Source organism: Bombina bombina, chromosome 4 (assembly GCF_027579735.1).
Source record: "Bombina bombina isolate aBomBom1 chromosome 4, aBomBom1.pri, whole genome shotgun sequence".
Classification (NCBI taxonomy): Eukaryota; Metazoa; Chordata; class Amphibia; order Anura; family Bombinatoridae; genus Bombina; species Bombina bombina.
Window position 1 is genome coordinate 437,789,414 of NC_069502.1, and position 26,432 is coordinate 437,815,845.

The window sequence follows — 26,432 nt, forward strand, 5'->3', positions numbered from 1 at the left end:
GGGTCGGCAGATTAGGGGTTAATACATATAATGTAGGTGACGGCGGTGACCGGAGCGGCAGATTAGGGGTTAATAAATATAATGTAGGTGGCGGAGATGTCCGGAGCGGCAGATTAGGGGTTAATAAATTTATTATAGTGTATGCGATGCGGGAGGGCCTCGGTTTAGGGGTTAATAGGTAGTTTATGGGTGTTTAGTATACTCTGTAGCAGTTTAGTTATGAGTTTTATGGTACCGGGTTGTACATAAAACTCTTAACTGCTGACTTTCAAATGCGGTTCGAATCTTGGCGGTAGAGGGTGTACCGTTCACTTTTTGGCCTCCCAGGACAGACTTGTAATACCAGCGGTATGAAAGTCCCATAGAAAAAAGATTTTACGAAGTTTACGTAAGTCGTTTTGCGGTAAGGCCAAAAAAGTGTGCAGTGACCCTAAACCTTCAAGACTCGTAATACCAGCGGTAGGAAAAAAGCAGCGTTACTTAGCACCTGTTAACGCTGCTTTTTCACCTAACGCAAAACTTGTAATCTAGGCCATAGATATCAAGATATATATATATATATCAATGAGTATATTAACAAAGATATGTACAAATAGTATGAATAGAGTTGCAATAAGAAGAGTAAGAAAGTCTTCTATAATATACATACAAGTGGAATAATTAAATAAGTAGGGAAATGCGCGATGTTGAATACTCAAATTTATCAAAAATAGGCTGCTCATCGCGCCGTACTTGACGCGTTTGTGTACTTTTTTTAAAGAAATCTGGAGATCGTATTGAGATCCGCGGCCGCAATGTTTGCTGATGTTTGGCGAGCGTATTGACGCCCGCTAATGCAACATAGTTGATGCTTTGATAAATAGGCCTCTATGTCTTTACTCACATAAACCTAACGCATGCTAATTTTGTATGCACTTGAGTAATTGACTTTACTTTCAACTTTAAACACATGCGCAACTTAGCGTGGTCGCGATATTGGATATTGCAACCCATGCTAACAATAGCGCAACACTTGTAATCTAGCCCACATTATTTTTTGGTCTCTTTATTAAGATACAAACAGAAAATATAGGAACTATGTACACAAATATAACAAGTATCAGAACAAAGGGGCCTATTTATTAATGTGCGAGCGGACATGATCCGATATTGCGGATCATATCCGCTGCACATTGATAAATGCAGACAGCATATGCCTTCTGCATTTATCATTGCACCAGCAGTTCTGGTGAACTGCTGGTGTAATGCCGCCCCCTGCAGATTTGCGGCCAATCAGCCAATCAGCCGCTAGCAGGGGGTGTCAATCAACCGATCGTATTCGATCGGATTGATTTCTGTCCGTTGCTTTAGAGCAGACGGACAGGTTATGGAGCAGTGGTCTTTAGACTGCTGCCTCATAACTTCTGTTTCTGGTGAGCCTTCAGGAAACAAGGGGCATCAAGCTCCATACGGAGCTTGATAAATATGCCCCATGGTGTCTTCTTCAGGCAAAAGTTAGTATTTATTGTGACCTCCCTTGGCACTAAGCACATCTTGAACTCTTTTGGGGAGACTGTCCTGAAGCTTTCTGAAGTAAGTCCATGACTGTCATTGTTTTATCAGCTGTTTTTCTCTCCAGTGATATCACTGCATTAGCAGTGTGCTTTGGGTCATTTTTATGGTGAAAGATAAAACCATTCCCAATCAGGCTCTTTCCAGAAGGAATGTCATGATGAATTATAACCTCTCTGTATTTTTCAGCATTCATGATCCCATCAATTCAGACAATATCGCCAACACCACTGGCATCCCCAAACCAGGACAGACCCTCCACCATTTTTCACTGAAGGCCTCAAGTACTCATTCTTCCATCTCTCTCCAACTCTTCTTCTCACATACTGTCAACGATTGGACCCAAAAATGTCAAACTTGGATTTGTCACTACATAATACTCTTTTCCACTGATCGTCATTCCAATCTTTGTAAGGTTTAGCTTTAGTTGGATTATGGCGTGATCTGAGGTTACCAGACAGCATGTATACATCAGCACTTTAGTCTACTCTCAAAACCACCTGCAACAGTGCCACCATCAGTTCTAACAAGGCCAGTTCCTCCACTCTAATGATTCCCTCCATGTTTTATAGCAGTAGCCAGGTGGATTTATCACAATATGAAAGGCTGTCTCTGAGCAACCGCAGCAGCAGGAGGGCAGATGAAGCAGGAGATGTAGATGATCTCATTGTGCCAAGCAGTGTAGGAGTAGAGGGAATTATTGAGCATGTTTCTTCCCCAGTCTCTGTTTTGGGTGATGATGATATTACTGTGTCTCCCAGCATGTCTCCTATAGTCTAATTCAAGAGTCCGTTCCCCAACTAGGGAAAAGAAACAACCCCTCTGTGGTTGGCCAGTGTGGATACCTCTAAATAGAGTTTACACGTAGATGGAGGTATGTGCACACTTACCCCCCTCCTCTTCACGGCTCGTGATCCCGGTGTGTACCTGTGCTATAGTAGCCATGAGTATGGATTCACTCCAGGTGCCCGTCGGTCCGTGTAATTTCACTTGGAGCCCCCACCCTCAAACAAGCCACTCCATCCATCGCCGCCACAATGACTCACCTGGCTCACAGGTCTGATGTCACCAGTAGACGCCGGCTTACGGGGGGGGGGGTAAGGAGTCCCCAATTTTTGATTTTCAACCGAAGGTCCTCAATCATCCACCTCGTTAGTATCCAGGCTGGAACTTGTCATGAAAATTAGCTGCTGACTCCAGAGATTCGGCTTATATCCAAGAAAACAAGTAAGGTACTGGAGTCGCAGTGTTGAAGTCAATCATTAGCTTTTATTAATCCATAAAAACAGGTTAACAGGAAAACAGGAAAAACTGCCCTTCAGGTTTCAACAAGCTTACGCGTTTCGGCTTTATGCCGTAATCATAGCTCACAGATATCCCTTGCTACTGATGGGCTTTAAAAGGGGTGTAAAAACATTTCATTGGCTGAACGGCAGTGACCAGTTTAACTACTTCTTCACTGTTTAACTTTTTCAAGTACATGTAGCAAGTAAATCTTAATACTAAACCCATAACCTGAACTGCATATGAAACTTTGTGCTGTGTAGATAGATAATAATCGGTATGTATAAGCACTAATGGAGGGTCAGTGAGTGAGTAATTTTAATTGTTACATTAATAACTGAGTGATAGTTAATTGCAGCTTTAGCTGCCTTATACTAAATGCCAAATTATCTACAGTTATCCCTCACTCACGGACTCTACTAAGCTGTCCTAGATCACAATTTTTGCGACTAAATAAATTTCAATATTGAAACTTAAAATTTATTGCACAGGTAATTTATTATTATAATATATTGAATTAGATCCCTTGTGTCATAACCATCCTAGGATAGTTTATAGAGGCTGAAATGTCTCTTCCTTGCTATGCATTATACCCATTAAGGGAGAAAACAATACCCAAAAAGTAAATGAGAACACATTCAGATTCTTTAAGTTTCAAACATCAATGAATCACTGATGAATACAATCTAAAGATACACCAGTGACTAGGAACACACTGCATTATGTCCAATGGTTTATTAAGTCATAGGCTGAATTCAATCCTGTGGGATATCTTGTTCCCAATTTGAATATCCAGAACACCTCTTTTTTTGCAAGTGCGGACTCTCTGCCCCCCCCCCCCCTTCGCCCTGCATCCACAGTTTCAATAATGGTCCATTTGAAGTGTGTACTTACTTTATTATAGATCAATTTGAAATGCTGGACAAGAGGGGTGGTCCGGGTGCCCGCCTTAATATCCAAGAGGTGCTCTCTGATGCGTACCCGTGTCTATCTTGTTGTCATACCTACGTACTGTAGGTTGCATGCTACGCAGCCTGCTAGATATACTGAAAAACTGCTCCTACAGTTCATGCATTTTTGTGGTTGTAAACTTCATTAGTTACGCAGCTTCTGAACCCCTCTCCTATCAAAAGATGCTCACATGCCTTGCATCTGATGTTACTACATCTATATACTCCCTTGAATCTGAGCCAGGAGCTAGGCTCCTCCCTCCGAGTACTTTTTAATTGAGTGGGGGCCAGGAGGTTGCCCATAGTAACTCTCTTCCTAAATGAATACTTGCAACCATGTTCTACCACACCAGCCAGCGCATTATCCGCTGCCAACAATTTGAAGTGTTTGTTTATTATCTGGCAAATTTTGTTGAATTGGATGCTATAATCTGTTACAAAGTACAAGTTCTCACTTTTAGTAGACTTCATTTTGGCTTTTTCTAGCATTTTATTTCTGTTGGAGGAAGTAACCTCCTCCCTTGCTTTCTGTATCTCATACGGTTTATATCCTCTCACCTTCAGGCGTTCTGACAATTGATCAGCATGTTTTTCAAACTGCTCAGGATTGCTGCAATTGCACTTAAGTCTGGTGAATTGGTCTTTTGCGACCGATTTAAACACCTGTTTTGGATGACTGCTCCTGGCGTGGAGTAGTGTGTTACCTGCTATTGGCTTTCTGTAGACCTCGGTTCCAACCCCGACTTTGGGAATCCCCTTCAATGTGAGATCCATAAAATTGATCTGGTTCTTACTTAGTTCAAAAGTGAACTCCAACCCAAAGTCGTTGTTATTTAACCATTTCACGAAGGTCTCAGCTCTTTCCACTGTACCCCTCCACACCAGGAGCAGATCATCTATGTAACGCCAGTAGAATTGTATATTTCCCCTGAAGGGGTTCTCATCTCGATAGATGCGGGACAGCTCCCACCACCCCATGTAGAGGTTGGCGAAAGAGGGGTGACATTATTTCACCAGGCCACCCCAAACAATCTGTATAATTTAAGTTACAAAGAAAGAGAAGCATTGAGGAAACTTCAAACCAATGACAGCTTGGTCATTAGAAATGCAGACAAGGGGGGCTCGGTGGTGGTAATGTCAAGAAACAAATTTATTTCAGAAGCTAAAAGACAGCTACATGACAACAGATACTACCAGGTCCTAGGAGGGGATCCCACTAACAGGTACAAGAGGGAATTGGCGCAGATCCTCGATGATGGTAGGGAGTTGGGAATCCTGGATGAGTCTACCTGTGACTTCCTCCTGGTAGATAACCCAGTAATTCCCATCTTTAACCATCTACTGAAGGTGCATAAATCCCTGGAGGGGGTCACGGGTAGACCCATCGTGAGCGGTATAGGATCACTCCTCGAGAGAATCTCGCAGTGGCTTAATGGCATACTGCAACCCATGGTGGGGAGACTAACCAGCTTCCTACAAGATACGACACATGTCTTGAAGTTGATGGCTCACAATTGATGTTAGAGCACTTTATACCTCCATACCGCATGAAAAGGGTTTGGAGGCAATTAAGTTTTTCTTGAGGAGGGACACAGGTTTCACGGACAATTCAGTGAATTATGTACTTAGAATTGTGCGATATCGTCTGACACACAATTATTTCTCCTTTGAGGCCAATTCACCAGACTTAAGCGCAATTGCAGCAATCCTGAGCAGTTTGAAAAACATACTGATCAATTGTCAGAACGCCTGAAGGTGAGAGGATATAAACCGTATGAGATACAGAAAGCAAGGGAGGAGGTTACTTCCTCCAACAGAAATAAAATGCTAGAAAAAGCCAAAATGAAGTCTACTAAAAGTGAGAACTTGTACTTTGTAACGGATTATAGCATCCAATACAACAAAATTTGCCAGATAATAAACAAACACTTCAAATTGTTGGCAGCGGATAATGCGCTGGCTGGTGTGGTAGAACATGGTTGCAAGTATTCATTTAGGAAGAGAGTTACTATTAGCAACCTCCTGGCCCCCACTCAATTAAAAAGTACTCAGAGGGAGGAGCCTAGCTCCTGGCTCAGATTCAAGGGAGTATATAGATGTAGTAACATCACATGCAAGGCATGTGAGCATCTTTTGATAGGACAGGGGTTCAGAAGCTGTGTAACTAATGAAGTTTACAACCACAAAAAATGCATGAACTGTAGGAGCAGTTTCTCAGTATATCTAGCAGGCTGCGTAGCATGCAACCTACAGTACGTAGGTATGACAACAAGAGCGACACGGGTACGCATCAGAGAACACCTCTTGGATATTAAGGCGGGCACTCTGACCACCCCTCTCGTCCAGCATTTCAAATTGATCCATAATAAAGTAAGTACACACTTCAAATGGACTATTATTGAAACTGTAGATGCAGGGCGAGTGGGGGGGGCAGAGAGTCCGCACTTGAAAAAAAAGAGGTGTTCTGGATATTCAAATTGGGAACAAGATATCCCACAGGATTGAATTCAGCCTATGACTTAATAAACCATTGGACATAATGCAGTGTGTTCCTAGTCACTGGTGTATCTTTAGATTGTATTCATCAGTGATTCATTGATGTTTGAAACTTAAAGAATCTGAATGTGTTCTCATTTACTTTTTGGGTATTGTTTTCTCCCTTAATGGGTATAATGCATAGCAAGGAAGAGGCATTTCAGCCTCTATAAACTATCCTAGGATGGTTATGACACAAGGGATCTAATTCAATATATTATAATAATAAATTACCTGTGCAATAAATTTTAAGTTTCAATATTGAAATTTATTTAGTCGCAAAAATTGTGATCTAGGACAGCTTAGTAGAGTCCGTGAGTGAGGGATAACTGTAGATAATTTGGCATTTAGTATAAGGCAGCTAAAGCTGCAATTAACTATCACTCAATTATTAATGTAACAATTAAAATTACTCACTCACTGACTCTCCGTTAGTGGTTATACATACCGATTATTATCTATCTACACAGCACAAAGTTTCATATGCAGTTCAGGTTATGGGTTTAGTATTAAGATTTACTTACTACATGTACTTGAAAAAGTAAAACAGTGAAGAAGTAGTTAAACTGGTCACTGCCGTTCAGCCAATGAAATGTTTTTACACCCCTTTTAAAGCCCATCAGTAGCAAAGAATATCTGTGAGCTATGATTACGGCATAAAGCCGAAACGCGTAAGCTTGTTGAAACCTGAAGGGCAGTTTTTCCTGTTTTCCTGTTAACCTGTTTTTATGGATTAATAAAAGCTAATGATTGACTTCAACACTGCGACTCCAGTACCTTATTTGTTTTCTCCTATAGTCTTTACTCTAGACCAGGAGGAACTTGATTACGAATAGATGGTAGAGGAGGAAGATATTCCACCACAGAGTCTGTGCGTGACATGTGGCAGCAGCACAACTTTCTCTCTACTTTTAGGCCAGCAGTCTCCTCCTTTATTCTCTCCCTCTTCATCTTCACCATCATCCCCTGTAATAGAGCAGCCAGTTTCTAGCATTGTCATTTTGTTGCTAAAAGGAATGTTTTGAGGGCTTCTCATAGGCTTATATATAACTGAACGAATTTCGGTTTGAACAAAATTCTTATCCAAATATTTGGCCAAAACAAACACATTCACAAACAAAATTCTAACATCCAAATTGTTCAAAAATTCAGAACCAAAACTTTTGGATGAACCAAATTTTTTGCCCGTACATATGTCTAATTCATGCAAACATATTTCTGGCAACTAATAAAGGTAACTCCTTTAAGCCTTTACAGTTTATATGATACAGACGTACCAGAATATCCAAGCACTACTTGGAGCTCATCCTAATTTATATGAGTGCCAAGGAACAATATGTATTTATTGATTCACACCGACATCACAGATTTACTGCAGGCTTCAAATTACATGCACAACATTCTAAATGAGTATACCAAAGCACAATTATTAATGACTAGTGCATAATTATGACAAGACACACATCCATAAATCTAGAACTGGTTCTCTCACTGTCCTAAGCAAATTAACAGCATTTGATCAAAATAATGTTCATTAAACTAAAAAAAGAAATTGTGCTTATCAACATGTAAGCTGAGCCTAAACAAAAATTGCAAAAGGTTTTGTGAATAGCGAATAAACAAGCTAAAATAAGCTTTCAAAAGGTTAAGAAAAAATTAAATACATATTCCTGTCTTTACATTTTAAAAACCTGCAATTTCATAAGGATGTGCAGATTTTTATATCCACTATAGCTATTCAAATAACATCCAAAATCAGTACAGATTGTCAACACATAAAAAACCCTATAAAAGCTACATCAATCTGATGCCACTCTGAAGTTCAGTGTCTCTAGAATTACTGCCCAGCTTTTTATTAAACACCTAAGAAGGGCCTACACTGTAAGATATATCTTCCTACCAAATTTCATAAAAATGAATAAAGGTCAACCCCCAGTTGACACCCAGGTTTTTTTTTTCTGTGTAAAATAAACCTGCTTATGTAATGTAAGTTAATGGAAGGTTAGCTCCTCTCAAAATGGACTATAATATTATTATAATTAAAGCTCTGAAAACATGCTATAAACGCAAAAACTAAATTTATGCGAGAAAATCTAAAACTAATAGCTATATAATAAATGTGTAAATACTGTCTATTTATGCACACAATCCCTTCAGTCCCTGTGCAAAAATGATTTAATAGCCTCTCATACAAATTCAGATAATTATGTGTTGCTTGCAATAGGTCCTTTCAAATAGAGTTCATAAAATATGCAACATGTAATGTCCCACTTTTTCGGTGTATGCTGCCAGTGCATTCATAAGGCCCCGTGTACTAAACACCATGTGTACAAGGTTCTCAACCTGATCATAAAGCTTGATAGTCCAGTCCTGTTTGTCCACTGCCCATATGTACCATTACACACTCAAACGAGTGTTTAATGCTGCCCCTTTCCCTTGCATGACCATTCACATGAGAGAAAGACGTGTCAATCATCCCGAGCAAGAGTGTTTGGGGGGGATTTCTCTATGCAAACTCAGAGGTGGTGGAGATTGTAAAAATCAGCAGTCTGATAACTGCTACTTCTTACATTGCAGGAGGCAGGCTCGCATGTGTGAACCTACCCTGCGAAGGCTCCAAAGCAGCTTACGTTGATTAGTATATGGAGCCCTATAATTGTTATTGAGAATTGGTTTAAAATAAATCATTGTGAATATAGAAAACATTTCTCAGTATTTCAAATATTTAGATTTTATATTGAGGGCCGATCCAAAGTGAGCTGACAAATTTCAGTCAATTTTGTTTTAGCAATTTGTTTTGTTTACTAGATTTTTATTGAGGTTGTTAGGTAACACACAGTTAAATAAAGTTGCTACAATAAAATCCAAAAGCATAATCACCATTATTATGACATAGTAACAAAGCATAATCACATGCAATTAAGTATTTTCAATGAAACAAGTGAAAAATTGCAATAGCAATATTAATAATGTTAGGTTGAGACCTCTGTTTTAGGCTTTGTGCAGCTGGCATAACAAACAGGTTTTATAACATATCGAAGAACCTGAGAAGATATAACATAATGATATAGGTACAACTAACATAGTGGTACTTTGTAATATTATATATTAGCAATGCTAGAACTATATATTTAGGCATACATAAGTGATCGATGAATTGATTGATTGCAACCTTATGTGGAATATCTACAATATGTTGTCCTGTGAAAACCCCCAATAACCCATAGTAAAATAGTCATTGTGGCATATTGAGGGGTTCTTCACGAATAGGTGAGCTAATTTCTTCTGGACCTCACGAATCTGCATAATGGGGGTATGAGCTAGTGGTGGGGTCCCTAGTGTACTAATATTATACCTCAATTTAATATTACTGCCATTGACCTTATTGTGGGTATACCCAGAGGTAGAAGCATCTACAAGAGTGGGGACAAACTACCACTCTAGGACACATGATCCTCAGGAGTCAGTAGATTAAGGGTTACTATAGAATGACTAAACTTGACCCGTCTGTAAACAGGGGTGATAAGGGCAAACTTAAATACCAGATTGTGGCTTATGTTCAGAAATGCTAAGATACACTCATTTGTCTGTTCTTCACTCTTGCATCTGTAATTTTTAGGTCAAGGAGGATGTTGTATATCAACTAGTTAAACATTATTTAGTAGGAGTTTAGGAAAGCTTCAACAAGGTATAAAGATTTGTTGCGCCCATAAAAAAGTAAGGTGAAAAGCAAATGTAAATTATAGCTGTACCCTAGATAATAAAAAAAGAAACATATGGACCTAACAGGTTATGAGTCAATGAGAAAACATTTCAGACTGAGCATGAAGGGTGGTATAACAGCATGAGGCACTTATGACAATGGGGTTGCATGACCTTTTGTGGGTATAACCAGAGGTAGAAGGATCAACAGGTGTGGGGACAAACTACCACTCTAATATACATGATTTTCCAGAGTCAGTACATTAAGAGTTACAATAGAAAGAGTAAACTTGACCAGTCTGTAAACAGGGGTGATAAGGGAAAACGTACATACCAGATTGTGGGTTATGTGCAGAAATACTAAGATACAATTATTTGTCTGTTCTTCACCCTTGCATCTATGATGTTTTAGCTCAAGGAGGATGGTGTATAACAACCAGTTAAAACATTATTTAGTTAGAGATTAGGTAAGCTTCAACAAGGGATAGAAATGTGTTGGATAAATAAGGAGAACAACAAATGCAGAGTGCAGCTCTTCTCTAGATAACCAAACAAAAACATATAAACCTAACAGGTAATGAGTCAATGAAAAACCATTTCAAACTGAGCATGAGGAGTGGTATAACATTATGAGGCACTTATGTCAATAGGGTTACAAATTTGCGAGACTACTTGTGAATATAAGAGCTGTACACTCCAACTTAGTTCCAGCTGAATAGCTTGCCTCTGGCTGCTGTCACAAAGTAGTATGTGGAGCATACATATAACAATTGCTAAAAAATATAAATTAAACTGTGATTGGTTTCTCATTGTGTTGCAAACCATCTGTAACCCATTTATGTCAGATCTATTGCATAACCCATTTATGTCAGAACTATTGCATTTTAGATATCACAGCAGAAGTATGGCTCAAGCAGTCCATTTATAGCAGCTTTTTATAACCTCATCCACCTGTATCTCCCTCTGCATCTTTTTATGCCAGGTGTAAACACATCAGATGCTAGACCAGACTTATGCCATTTTGCTTTTATAAGCCAAAACCTTATTCCTGACTAAGGACTAGATTACAAGTGAAGCGCTAATTATGGCTCATGCTTGCAACTGTGCTCAAATTTTTTGCGAGCTAACCCGATGCGCACAAAAAGCAGAAGTTACAATATAGTGATAGTGTTACCAGTGAGGAATAAGTTAAAGAACTTAATTTGGTCATGTGATAGTTTACTGGACCAAAAAGAAGAAGGAAGGACCTTCAAATATAATCTACAGGGGGGGGGGGGTGCTCAGAGATGGCCACATCAATCCGACTAAGATGAGCAGCCAAGTAAACTATTAGCTTGGAGCTAAACCAGTTAATATTGGAGACACCCGGAATGTTTCAAATCGACAAGGATAGAAGGTCCGGCAACAAACTAAGATGGCGGCCGGAGACTCCAAGACAGATCACTTCTAAGTGAGGACCCGCATACCTAACCTGCTCTAGCGACACGCTTCTGACAAGCCCTCCCTCTCACTGCAGAGAACTTTCAGGGGGAAAGCAGCTGAGCTTCACGGTCAACTTGGACTCATGCCCTAAACTGCACGATCATCAAGCAGAGCGGATTCCTTAAGAGGGCCAGATCGATTTGATGAGGAGCAACGCAGAAAGGTAAAACGGCTCACAGCGAGAGATAATAGAGCCTTTACTAGCGATGACCAGCAATAAGCCTGACTGCCCATATATTAAAGGAGACCGTGAGGGAATATAAAAGTCAGGAAAACATGTCGATGTAGCCCACGTGGAAGCACACATAATATAGAAAGGTATATAATGCTGTATAAGGAGAAAAATGCTCTCAGGGGACAATAATAACACATGAAAAACCAAGCACTGATAAAACAATGAGGGCTGATATCAACTAGCAACACAAATATAGCTAATAATATTATATACGCTAAGCCTTATGGAGACATAACAAGCCACGCTCTGCTTGCCAGAAGTCACTATATCTTGAGGAGTCCGCCATATTAACTAAAGACTTAATGATAAAGTGCATTAAAAATCTTTGTTCATACTGCATGTAAAGACAACCCATGTTAACAGGAGAAAAATAGAAATGTTTTTCTTGTCTTTTGGTGACATAATAATAGGCTCACTGGTGGATTAAAAACTGCAGCCGTTACTTAGAGAAGATTGTCTACACGCCATCACAAAATTGGCAACCATGTCTGCCAGGAAAAATACAAAGACTGATAAAACAAATAAAACAACTTCACTGAACACCTTTTTTAAGGCGTCTAAATTGAACAAACAAATAAAGCAGACAGAGATGGAAAACGAAGAGGAGCCAGACTCAGATTCAGGACTGTAGAGCTCAGAAATGGATCAGATACCAGTGGCAAAAGCTGATATAAAAAAAACCTAGTCTCAAAGAAAGATATTTCATCAAACTTCAAAAACTATGGGACAAGATAGATAATATGCACTCTGCAGTTACCAACAGCCTCAGAGAAATTAACTCTGAGATCTCTGAATTGGGGAGCAGGATTGACTCCTTAGAAGAGCAAAAAGAAGCAATAACAGATGACCTTGCTGACGTCTCCAATACCATCTCGTCCCATCAACAACTTATATCTGAAATGCAGGAGAAACTCGAAGACCTTAAAAATAAGAGAAGAAGGAGCAATATCAGGCTTAAGGGGATCCCTGAATCTATCACTAGTAAATATTTACCCCTATACCTACAACAACTTTTTAAACACATAACAGGATACATAGGCCGGTCTGACTTTAATGTTAGAGAGGGCCCACAGATCCTTGAAGGTGAAACCTAAAGAACAAGAACCGCCAAGGGATATAATAGCAAAAATGCTCTTCTTTCCGGAAAAAGAAGAAATACTAACAGCTGCTAGAAAGAACCCCACATTTAAACACCAAGGAACTGTTGCCCAGTTTTATTAGGACCTAAGCCTCAGAACCTTGCCGAGAGGCAACTCTTTGCGCCCCCTGACGCAGCTCCTGAGGAAACAGCAAATCCAATATAGATGGGTATTTCCCTTTGCCCTTCACATAGTTCAAGATAACAGATCTATAACTATCAAGGAAGTAGAAGACATCCCAGAGGTATGCCAGCTACTGAATCTAGAGGCTCCACAGTTCCCATCAACATCTACAGCCTCTTCTTCTTCAGCACAACCACCAAAGACATGATCAGACAAATCCTTCAGATACCAGACAGTTAAAAGAAAGAGACAGAAGAACAAATTACATAAAAACCCGCCAGGGAAAAGTTTTCTTCTAAACACCAATACATCAAGGGATAAAGAAGAGTCTGGAACAAAATTAACACTTCTAACTTTATCTCATTTATAAGTATTAACCTGCCGGATGAGGGAGGTAAAACTCCCATACTGGAGGCCACGAAATGTGGGCTCATGGAGAAGGGGCCACCTCTTCTTACTCCTCCTACTGGTCAACTGTTTCCAGCACACCCTGGGTATGTCTACACTCAGGAATGGACTTGAATGGTAACTCCTTAGCAATACACCCCCCCCCCATAAGATGTTATATCTGTTACCTTATATGCACCCTTTAAGTAGGGATTTCTTGTTATTCTTTTCTGTTTTGTTATTTACACTTGTATTATGGTTATTGTTTAAATGTTGGTTTTACATTGTTGAGTCATCACAAATTTCTATCACGGGGGACAGCAATGGATGGCATAAGCAGAAGCAATATTTCTAACCTTACACACTTGACTTTAATTCCTAGGAGTGGAAGACAGATCTCTTAGTCCTAACATCACCACTACTCAATGGTACCAAAACTCTTATTTCACATAATGTGAAAGGCCTAAAGTCAGATGTCAAACGCTGAGTAGCTATTACACAATACACCAATTTAAAGACCAATGTTCTCTTTCTCCAAGAGACTCATTTTCCCAAAAAACAGATCCCTACTTACTGGTCTAGACACTTCACACAACATTATCAAGCAACTACTACCACTACAAAAAGGAGGGGTATTCATCCTCCTACATTCTTCCTTACGATTAACACATGACACCACAATAGCCGACGAGAAGGGTAGATATCTAATAGTCACAGGACAAATAGATAATGCAGATATTATCAGAGTAAAATTGTACTAGCAGGAGACTTTAATATCACCATGTCCCCGATTATCCCACTACTACAAAACAACAAATAAATAATCATACCATTAAAGCAATACAAGACCTTTTAGCACCCCACTCACTAATTGACACATGGCAGACATTATATGGAATAACCTCAGATACTACATTCTATTCGGCAGCCTACAAAACAAATACCAGATTTGATTACATCTACAATAGCCAAATTCTTCAACCCATCTTGCTTCACCACATGGGATTTGAGGGACCATTTCTCACAGCTATACAAGCTATATATTCTACCCCGACAGCACAAGTAACATCATCTTGATATAAGTCTTGGGTATACCCAAGTCTTACTTGAACAAGACAGGGGTGTCCCCTGTCACCTCTAATATTTGCTTGATGTATAGAGCAGTTAGCAGCTAGTGTTAGATTCTCCCCGGATATAACTGGGGCAAAAATTGGGAATGTAGACTACAAATTAACCCTGTTTGCGGATGACATCCTCCTTATAATCACTAGACTATTAATCTCCATACCAAACGTGTACTCAATATTAGATAAATTCTCATCTATCTTGGGGTATAAAATTAACCTACATAAATGTGAACCACTGCCAGTAGCCCTACAATCCCAAACAAAAAAAACATATAGAAATACATTTTTGTAATGATCAGCAATTCGATTGCTGTTTCTTTAGTCTGATTATGAGTATTCTCTGGTAAATAGTTTGTATGTATCATGTGATTAAGTCTGTCTGCTAGTGAGGAGACAGAGTCTTAATCACCTGGATTAATGTAGCCCGGAATATTCACCTCAAAATTATAAGTAGTAAGATCAGGTGAATTATATCTGGGTCCAGAGATAAGTTTGTACTATGTAAACTTTTAGATAATAAGTAGCAGTTTATATAGGTTTGTGACAGATATGTGAGGTCCCCTTTAAGGTAATACTGTGCCTTTAAATAATACACCTTGCGGTAAAGATAAGTTCACAGTGTGGAGTATAATGTTTCAGCTTGCTGGCCCTTTAAATAATACACCTTGTGGTAAAGATAAGTTCACAGTGTTAAGTTTACTGTTTCAGCTTGCTGGCCCTTTAAATAATACACCTTGTGGTAAAGATAAGTTCACAGTGTTAAGTTTACTGTTTCAGCTTGCTGGGCCTTTAAATAATACACCTTGCAGTAAAGATTTGTAAACAGCGTTAAGAATACTGTATCAGCTTGCTGCGCTGTTAAACATTACACCATACGGTAAAGATAAGTTCACAGTCTTAACGGCAATGCTAACACTTGTATACGGAACCTGGCTCTTGCAGCTGTGTGCGTGCAGCCTCTCTGATCCTCTCTGCAGATTGCGGCCTGTGTCTGTTAAGCTGGAAGTTGTTAGAGCGGCGTGCGTGCTGCAGTTGCAACAGGTGACTTCTGCTTTAGATAAGAAGTTGCTTCAGTTGAAGGAGACAGAGCTAATCACAGAACAAGTGATACTCTGTTTTAGACAAGTAACAAGAAAGGCTGGAGAGTGAGTGGGTATCAACCTTCAATAAACCAGCAAAGGTGTATGGGAAATGGAAAGCTTTTAATGGAAAAGAGAGCCGGATAATTGATTCTTAAGGTGGTATGTGAAATGTAGTAACATAAGTTAAGGTGGAACTGAGGAGTTCATGACAATTTTGACCTAAAATGGGTGAGGCATTCCTTAAAACACTTACGGCCAGATTACGAGTTTTGCGTTATGAGCGGCTCGGTAATAATTTGCAAGTTATTGTCACTGCTCACCTCCCTATAGTGCTGCTATTACAGGTTTGCAAAAACCCAGCATTAGCAGGCAATATGGCAGCGTTGAGCACCATACCGCACACAAATAAAAGCGCTGCTTTGAGCTGGTTTTACGTGCTTGTGCACGATTTCCCTATAGACATCAATAGGGAGAGCCGGCTAAAAAAAGCCTAATACCTGCAATAAAGGAGCGTAAAGCTCTGTAACGCAGCCCCATTGATTCCTATGGGTAAAGAAAATTTATGTTTACACCTAACACCCTAACATAAACCCTGAGTCTAATACTAACCCCCGAAGATCCACTTACAGTTTTTGAAGACCAGACATCCATCCTCATCAAGCCAGTAGAAGTCTTCATCCAAGTGGGCAGAAGTCCTCAACGAAGCCGGGAGAAGTCTTCATCCAAGCTCAAGAAGTGGTCCTCCAGGCGGGCAGAAGGCTTCATCCAGACGGCATCTTCTATCTTCATCCTTCTGACGCGGAGCGGCTCCATCTTCAAGACATCTGGCGTGGAGCATCCTCTTCTGTCGATGGCTACTGAAGAATGAAGGTTCCTTTAAAGGACGTCATCCAAGATGGCGTCCCTTGAATTCCGATTGGCTGATCCTATCAGCCAATCAGAATTAAAGTTGAAAAAATTCTATTGGCTGATGCAATCAGCCAATAGGATTGAGCTTCAATCCTATTGGCTGATCCAATCAGCCAATAGGAGTGAGCTTGCATTTAGTTAATTGTATTTAATTAATTTAAATGATTTAATTGTAGTGTAATGTTAGGTGTTAGTGTAAGACAGGTTTTATTTTACAGGTAAATTTGTATTTATTTTAACTAGGTAGCTAGTAAATAGTTAATAACTATTTACTAACTAGTCTACCTAGTTAAAATAAATACAAACTTGCCTGTGAAATAAAAATAAAACCAAAGATAGCTACAATGTAACTATTAGTTATATTGTAGCTAGCTTAGGGTTTATTTTACAGATATTTAGTTTTAAATAGGAATTATTTAGTTAATGATAGTAATTTTTATTTAGATTTATTTTAATTATATTAAAGTAAGGGGTGTTAGGGTTAGACTTAGGGTTAGGTTTAGGGGTTAATAACTTTAGTATAGTGGCAGCGGTGACGTTGGGGGTGGCAGATTAGGGGTTAATAATATTTAACTAGTTTTTCCGATGCAGGAGTGCAGCGGTTTAGGGGTTAATATGTTTATTATAGTGGCGGCAATGTCCAGAGTGGCAAAATTAGGGGTTAATAATTTTATTTTAGTGTTTGCAATGCGGGACGTCCTTGGTTTAAGGGTTAATAGGTAGTTTATGGGTGTTAGTGTACTTTGTAACACTTTAGTTATGAGTTTTATGCTACAGATATGTAACGTAAAACTCATAACTACTGACTTTAGATGGCGGTATGAATCTTGACGGTATAGGCTGTACCGCTCACTTTTTGGCCAAAAAAACTCGTAATACTGGCGCTATGGAAGTCCCATTGAAAAAGGACTTTTTGAAAGGTGCGGTAGTTACGTTGCCTTACGGCCAAAAAGTGTGCTGTACACCTATACCTGCAAGACTCGTAATAGCAGCGGTTGTGAAAAAGCAGCATTATGAGGCTTTTTCACTCAGAACGCAAAACTCATAATCTAGCTGTTAGGCATTAACCTGACCTCCCAACTAGATCAACTCTTTAAATATAATTATACTCCACTAATCAAAACCATCAAACAAGATATCCAAAAATGGAAAACTTACATGTTCTCATGGTATGGAAGGCTTTCAGCAGTTATGTGGCCGGATTTGACTAAGCACTGTGCATAACTTTGCAATAAAGTTTGTTCATAGTATGCTTGTCTGAATACAAACTGATATGTAAATGTTTTAGCTAAGATTGTGCTTGTCTGATAAATGTTTGATTAACAATAACAACAGTAAGAAATACATTATTTCAGAAATACACTTATAACTTACTATAAATTAAAGAAACCTGTCCTACACACAAAAGATATCTTTTAAATCTTTCATATACATTTCCTATACATAAAGGGGTGTAACCTATTCATAAAGGATATTTTTAAATCTTTCATATGCTTATCCTGCAATATTCAAATATATGTTTAAATAAAGTTCTTCTACAATATATATATACGATTTATAACTGTTTCGTGAAATTAATAAACTAACAAAAGATGTTATATGATTTTCTGTACTAAAACTAAAATGGAGATTCAACCTTGAATTAGCAATTTCTAAAATGGATGCTCATTGCAATAATTACAAGTGCGTATGTATAACTCTTGTATAACAGATTTTAAAAGCCACTTTGTTGATGTACAAAACTGTTAATGCTAGAAAAAGTTAGACAAGTTTTGTTGATGTTATAATGATGCCAAAAATACATATAAAAAGAAAACAATGAATGATGATGTCATTCAATAAAAAACACTATAAATACACCTTGTTGTAAACAGTGGGAAGGTGACTGACAGGATGTTATAGAGCACCTCGAAGGATAGGATTTGGTTGCTGAAAGTCATTTTGAGTGGTATGTAAATAATTGTTATTGAAAGCAAGCTTAACTGATAGTCTTTTAACTCTGTGTGTATGTTTGATTTAAATGAATTTAATTTTTTTATTACTTCTGTAAGCTAATTTTTCTGCATAATAAAAATGTATTTTAAAACAATATTTCTCTCTCAATACCATTTCTTATTATATTGTACTCAGAAACTTTCTTTATAAGAAATGATACCTGTTTCATTGGTATAATATTCGTGGCCGGACTTTTAGCCGACAGACATTTGGCAGACGGACATTTGGCCGATGGACATTTGGCCGACGGACATTTGGCTGAAACACAAGTGGCTGTCAGATAACAGTCCGGCCAAGAGATATATAGATTTGATAGATAGATAGATAGATAGATAGATAGATAGATAGATAGATAGATACATAGATTAGATAGATAGATCAATAGATGCAATAGATACATTTGATAGATACGATAGATAGATTTGATAGATAAATAGATAGATTTGATAGATAGATAATTTCCCAGACAGAGAATTACAAGACGTGCGGTCTGGGACCCATGGTAAGGTTCCCAGAGGCAGTTGCGGCGCCCGAGGCTCTGATTAGAACAGAGCACTCTGGAACGTATCTGCCCTCGGCCGAAATCGAAACATTCTTTAGCTTTCTGTCTGTCGGCCAAATGTCCATCTGCCAAATGTCTGTCTGCCAAATGTCCGTCTGCCAAATGTCCTTCTGCATTTTGTCAGAGCACCTTATTATTAAAGGTCATTGCTTGAAAATCATATTTCAAAATAACTCTGCTTTATGACCTTATGAGTGATAAGGGTGTGAACCACTACAATTGGAGTCCCTGGGTGTTTTTGAGAGATAATATTTGTTTTATAAGTTTTATTATAATTTTACCTAGGTCCTCTTATACGTAAGAGAAGGTACTAAAATATCATGGCTAATCGGGATTTGCAGAAACTCAATTATGTATTTTAAATGCAGGATGGTAGAGACATTGGAAATGATGAGGTTATTGCTTTGGAGGAACAGAATGGTCCTTGGGGTCTAGGGGCCAGGTATGGTTTAATTTGTTTAAACTTTATTAATGTTAGTGAACTAGCTTTGCAACAAGCTACATATCACACCATAGATGCAGATTTTGATCCTGCAACACATAGAATTACCAATGTTTCTTATGATGGTATAGTAGAGATTTTAGGCAGACCTCCTGTTATTGCTGCAGGAATACAAAGACATGGCCCTTTAGCCAGAATTGAGATGTGGGTACTCCTAGATCTAATTTGTACAGTCCAGTAAAGGAAAATGAATTACCACCAGCTGCAGAAAATGAGCAAGCTGAGAGGGAAACCCTTTATAGTGTGATACAATTTTTGTCATATGTAAGCTCAGGTTTTAAATAGTGCAATGTCTGAAGTGTCAGGAATAAAACAGACTTCTTTAGCTTATGCTGCAGGAATACCTATGTCAATATAAAAGCAATAATTGGAGTAATGCCACACAATCCAAGGGATATAGCTTTATGGTTAAATGACAGAGTTCATGCATTAGATGGAGTTTATCCAACTCATTATCCTCCACAAAAAAGAGCATTGGTTAATGCTATATTACCCCCTGGATTATGTGTTTCTATAGATGAGGCAAAAGACTGGAACTCAGTGATTTGTTTATATATTATATATTATTATATGAAAAGACACATGGTAAAGTTACTTTAGCTTCACTTGCTGATACTTTAGGTATGGTGAATAAAAATAGTGGCATTGTAGCAGCATACTTGTAAGGGCTGAGATTTACAGAGAATAATAATGACATGGTATGGGGTTGTTTAAAGCCAAATGTTAGAGGACAAGGCTTAATTTTAGATATAGAAAGACAAATAAGCTCTGTACCCATTGCAGAGAGACCTAAACAAATGCCTGATATATTAAGACATACTTATACACTTGTAGGTAAGGGCCTGACTGGAGATTCAATAGGAGCTGCAAAATAAAATTGAGGAAAGGAAAGGAGAAAAGATTTTCCAGCAAAGGAAAAACAGAGCTCAGTTTGTTAAAAAGAATGCAAACTAACAATATTCACAAAAACAAAGTTTAACCCTCCACCACCTTACTCCCAGGCACCTCCATCTTACACCATCGGTTAAGAATCGGTTTAAAACAACTCAAAGCAAATCTTCAGATTTTCCTTCTGAGGAATTTCCTCACAGGATATTGAGACCATTTATAAAAACTCCTGATCAATATGGATTAGGAAATGGTAGTGTAAAATAAAGAGGAAAAGGCACAGGGGGCCAGGATAGATATCAGGAGCATGAAATTCGTTCTGTTGAAAGAGGTGAAATTTCTGTTACCCCAGTTACTACTAAGAAAGTAGGGAGAGTAAAGAAATCCCTACCAGACATCCCAGAGGAGTCTAAAGATGAATGAAGTGAAATTAAAAGTAGAATATGGGGGAGAGACTTATGAGGGGTATTTAGATACACAAGCAGAATTATCTTTAGTACAATCAAATATCTTAAAAGAAGATCCATTAGGGAATATAACTATACAGACTTTAGAGGGGGAAGGTACTTATCCCTCATATAATGCACAAGTAAAAATAAAGGGTAAAAGAGTGCAATTAGAATTTTTCAGCATTCTAAGCTTGATTCTGATTTTCTTATAGCTTATAAGGATGTAGCACATTTTATTTCATTACAGCAGGAAGATGAACTTCCTTTAACTACTAGAGTGGATGTAGAAGCATTCATAAAAGTGCAATTAGATGGGGGCGTGTCCGTGCAGCATTCGAGGAAGGACACATCTTCTGAGGGCTCCGGCCGAATTCACAGTAAACCGCTGTTTGTTGTGCACTAATAGCAGGATCACCTATATATTTGATAAAGATATCACAACCCTAGCAGTTGTGGACACATATCTGCCTTTCCTGCTGTTTTTATGACCCTGGAGACTCGGCTCGGTATATTAAGGCCTAGGGCGGCGGCCTACTGTTAGGTAACCCCCCCCCCCCGGGAAGAAACGGGGTTATTGGTGCCGTCGGACTACTCCGACTTACCAATTCTTCACCACCATATAACCCTCCTTTGGAAATAACAGAGAATAAGCGACCAACAACTAACAATCTTATAGAAGTGCGCACCCCTGTTGACACATTGCCGCACACCAGACACTGTTAAGATGGTGACCGCATGGGAAGTAAGCTTAGAGCAGGAGCTGGAACAGCGGTTTGCTAAACTAGAGAATATACTTCTTAGAATCTGCCAGCGATCACCCCTGTTGGACTGCACAAAGAATACTCTGCTACCGATACAACACATAACTGCAGGAGAACCAGCACAGACTCCTTCAATACCCACAAACAAAGATGGCGACCGGAGGGATATTATAACAAAGAGCAAACCTCCAAGTGCAGACAACCTTCGGATACAGATGACAGAGCAGGTTCAACATAAAACGGCAGAGTATGACAAGAACAGCCTTTACAATACAGAAACAGTCTTGACTGACTTTCATTTGCAGACCGCACTGGGGGGACCCGGTGTGACAGCGGAGACAGCATGTGATTCATGGCCGCTGAACAGGAACATGTTCTCTAATACTGGTAACTCAGCCACGACTAGCCCAGCTGAGCAGACGGGTTCTGAAGCTGACATTGGATTGGCAACACTAGTGCCTCTGGGTCTTAGCAGTAAAGACGCCGGGGCACCTATTACCCATCACATTGCCTTTTATTTGAAGCACTCTGCTACGTGGACACTGGACAGAGAGGGCATGGGATAACAACATGGGTATATGAACCACTAAACTGTACTCTTACTCTTCTTGCAGCTGGACTGTGATTTGCATATGGTTAAATCAGTTAGTTAACACCATATCACCCATGCAAACTCTGTTTAATTGTTTATAGTTAAGGTGAGGGTTTATTAACACGTTCTATAGATTGTGTGGCATTATTTCAGGAACTCTCAGACTACGTGAACCTCAGCCAATTTACCATACTGCTAGATACCTCATATGTCTATGCCCATAACATAGGTTCCATCTAGTCTATACAGTTATAAGATTTTTTCCCATTATTTAGGTATCAAATAAGAGGATGTCTATGATGTTTATGTACCCATATGCACTATCATCTTGATTTGACAAAGGGTCCCCTCTTGCGGCATGCGGCAAGCGGCTGTGGAGAAATGTAAATATGATAAGCCTAGACCTCAGCATGAGACCACTAATTCTAATGACACTTATGCAAATACTTAACATATCCCATATAATACCAAAGTGGCACATAAGAATATGTTAACTACATTGTAGCACAGTTAGTTTATGATTTAAACTCAGAGGCCCCATACAGTAGATTTTTCTTATGACCTTTTTTATTTTACTATATCCTACTTTATTATGTACTTTACTTTTCAAAGAATGCAGTTTGAATTTTGCTAAAATAATTTTTCCATTTTATTATGCTGCCACAAATCTTGTTTATCTTAATACTTTATAGTACCCCATGTCTGTACACTGAATTTATATCAGGCCCAAGAGTGGCCACTACTGTCACATATAGGGGGGAGAAAAGAGGACTTAAAATTCCTGAGGGTTTGTAACAGACTGAATATACTGCTGTAAAGTGTAAAATGTACCCGCATAACTTTCTTATATGTATTTACTTATGTTCTCAATAAAAATATAAAAAAAAAAAAAAAAGTGCAATATGATAATACTGCAGTATCTGATGTTAGAAACTTACGCCTAGATTACGAGTCTTGCGTTAGCCTTAAAAAGCAGCATTGAGAGGTCCCAATGCTGCTTTTTAACGCTCGCTGGTATTACGAGTCTTGCAGGAGAGAGTGTACTGCTCACTTTTTTGGCCAGACTTGAAAATACCGCAAATCCACTTACGTACTGTAAATTGCGTATCCTATTTTTTCAATGGAATTTTCCTAACGCCGGTATTACGAGTCTGACCAAAAGTGAGCGCTAGACCCTCTCCTGTCAAGACTCCTACCGCATTTAAAAGTCAGTAGTTAAGAGTTTTATGGGCTAACACTGTAGTAGAAAACTCTTAACTAAAGTGCTAAAAAGTACACTAACACCCATAAACTACCTATTGAGCCCTAAACCGAGGCCCCCCCACATCGCAATTTTAAGTCCTAATCTGAAGAACCAGACATCGCACCACTGTAATAAATATATTAACCCCTAAACCGCCGCACTCCCGCCTCGCAAACACTAGTTAAATTTTATTAACCCGTAATCTGCCGTCCCTAACATCACCGACACCTACCTACATTTATTAACCCCTAATCTGCCACCCCCAATGTCGCTGCCACTATATTAAAGTTATTAACCCCTAAACCTAAGTCTAACCCTAACCCCCCTAACTTAAATATAATTTAAATAAATCTAAATAAAATAACTATCATTAACTAAATAATTCCTATTTAAAACTAAATACTTACCTATAAAATAAACCCTAAGCTAGCTACAATATAACTAATACTTACATTGTATCTAGCTTAGGATTTATTTTTATTTTACAGGTAACTTTGTCTTTATTTTAACTAGGTAGCTATTAAATAGTTAATAACTATTTAATAACTATTGTACCTAGTTAAAATAAATAAAAAGTTGCCTGTAAAATAAAAATAAACCCTAAGCTAGATACAATGTAACTATTAGTTATATTGTAGCTAGCTTAGGGTTTATTTTATAGGTAAGTATTTAGTTTTAAATATGAATTATTTAGTTAATGATAGTTATTTTATTTAGATTTCTTTAAATTATATTTAAGTTAGGGGGTGTTAGGGTTAGACTTAGGTTTAGGGGTTAATAACTTTAATATAGTGGCGGCGACGTTGGGGGCAGCAGATTAGGGGTTAATAAATGTAGGTAGGTTGCAGCGACATTGGGGGAGGGAGATTAGGGGTTAATAAATATAATGTAGGTGTCGGCGATGTTGGGGGCAGCAGATTAGGGGTTCATACATATAATGTATGTGGCGGCGGTTTCTGGAGCAGCAGATTAGGGGTTAATAAGTTTAAGATTAGGGTGTTTAGACTCGGGGTTCATGTTAGGGTGTTAGGTGTATACTTAACTTTTATTTCCCCATAGGAATCAATGGGGCTGCGTTAGGCGCTGAACGCTGCTTTTTTGCAGGTGTTAGGTTTTTTTTCAGCCGGCTCTCCCCTATTGATTCCTATGGGGAAATCGTGCAGCCAGCCCACCGCTAACGTAAGCAGTGCTGGTATTAAAGTGAGATGTGGAGCTAAATTTTGCTCTCCGCTCAATTTTTTGCGGCTAACGCCAGGTTTGTAAAAACCCGTAATACCAGCGCTGTCTGTAGGTGAGCGGTGAGGGAAAACTGCTCGTTAGCACTGCACAGTCGCACACCATTACCGACAAAACTCGTAATCTAGCTGTTAGATTTTTGCTTAAAGAAAAATGTTAAAATATTTCAGAAATGGGAAAATCTGGTTGGACATCGTAAAGGCATAAGTCATCATATTGCTACAGGCACAGTAGTTCCTAAGAAACAGGCACAGTATAAAATCAATGGTATAGCCATTCCCTATATACAGCAAGTCATTGATGATTTACTTAAACAGGGAGTATTAAAAGAACAGTACAGTCAAATGAACTCAGCAGTCTACCCAGTTCCCAAACCGGATGGTACTTGGCGAATGGTTTTAGACTATAGGGAAGCTAACAGAGTTACATCAAGGGTAGCAACACAAAATACACATGCACCTTCTATTTTACACAATTTGCAAAGGAAAACTTGTAAGACAAAGTTAGACTTAGCTAGGAGTCATCCTATTACTCCAGATAGTTACTGGATAACAGGATTTACTTGGAAGTGCAAAATGTTGGTTTTTACTCGATTACCTCAGGGATTTTTAAATTCAAGTGCATTATTTACTTCAGATGTAGTGAATTTATTATCTAAATTTCCAGAAGTTGAGGTATATGTAGATGATATATATTTTTCACACGATAGTGAGGAGGAACACATAGAAATCTTGGACAAGATTTTGACTATATTACATGATGCAGGTTCTGTAGTGTCTCTTAAGAAATCTCAAATTGCAAGACATACTGTTACTTACTTGGGATTTGAAATTTCTGAAAGGGGGAGAGGATTATCTGAGAATTATAAAGAAAGATTTAAAAGCTTTATAAAGCTTTATCACATCCGCATTCTATGAAACAATTACGTAGTATAATTGGTTTACTGAATTATGCAATTTTTTGTATACCTGATTTTAATGTGTTAATTGCACCTTTGCATGCTGCAGTCTCAAGGGAGATAAAATATGAAACAAAAAGACCAAGAATACCTTTTAAATGGGCAGCTCAGGAAGAGGATGCACTTAATGCATTGTTAGAGGCAGTTAATAGAACAGAGTACTTAGCTCAAAGAGATAAAAGAGATAGTACTAAGGATCTATCAGTATACATAAATATATTTCCGAATGCAAGCTATATAAGGGTGTATAATGCAAATGAGACAGTTCCGGTAGCACTTCTATCTTATGTATATTCGCAAACAGAGATGAAATTTATTATGATAGAGAAGCTTTTGGTAGCTGTTAATATAGCACTGTTAAAGTCAAGACAGATTGCACAAGGGAGATTTTATATATATATATATATATATATATATATATATATATATATATATATATATATATATATAAACACACACACATATATACACACACATATATACACACACACACACATCAGTAGCCTCACTTCATAACTTACAAAAGCAAACTATACCAGACAAGAAAGCACTAAAGAATAGATAGATTAAATGGTTTTCTATTTTGGAAGACCCACAGGTATATTTTATCTAGATGATTTACTAGCTCCAAAGCAACCCTCAAGTTGGAATTTATAAACTTATCCAAATGATCACTACTCTGCTATATTTTACACTTATGGCTCTGCAGTAATCTCTAGTAAAGAGAAAGCAAATAAATC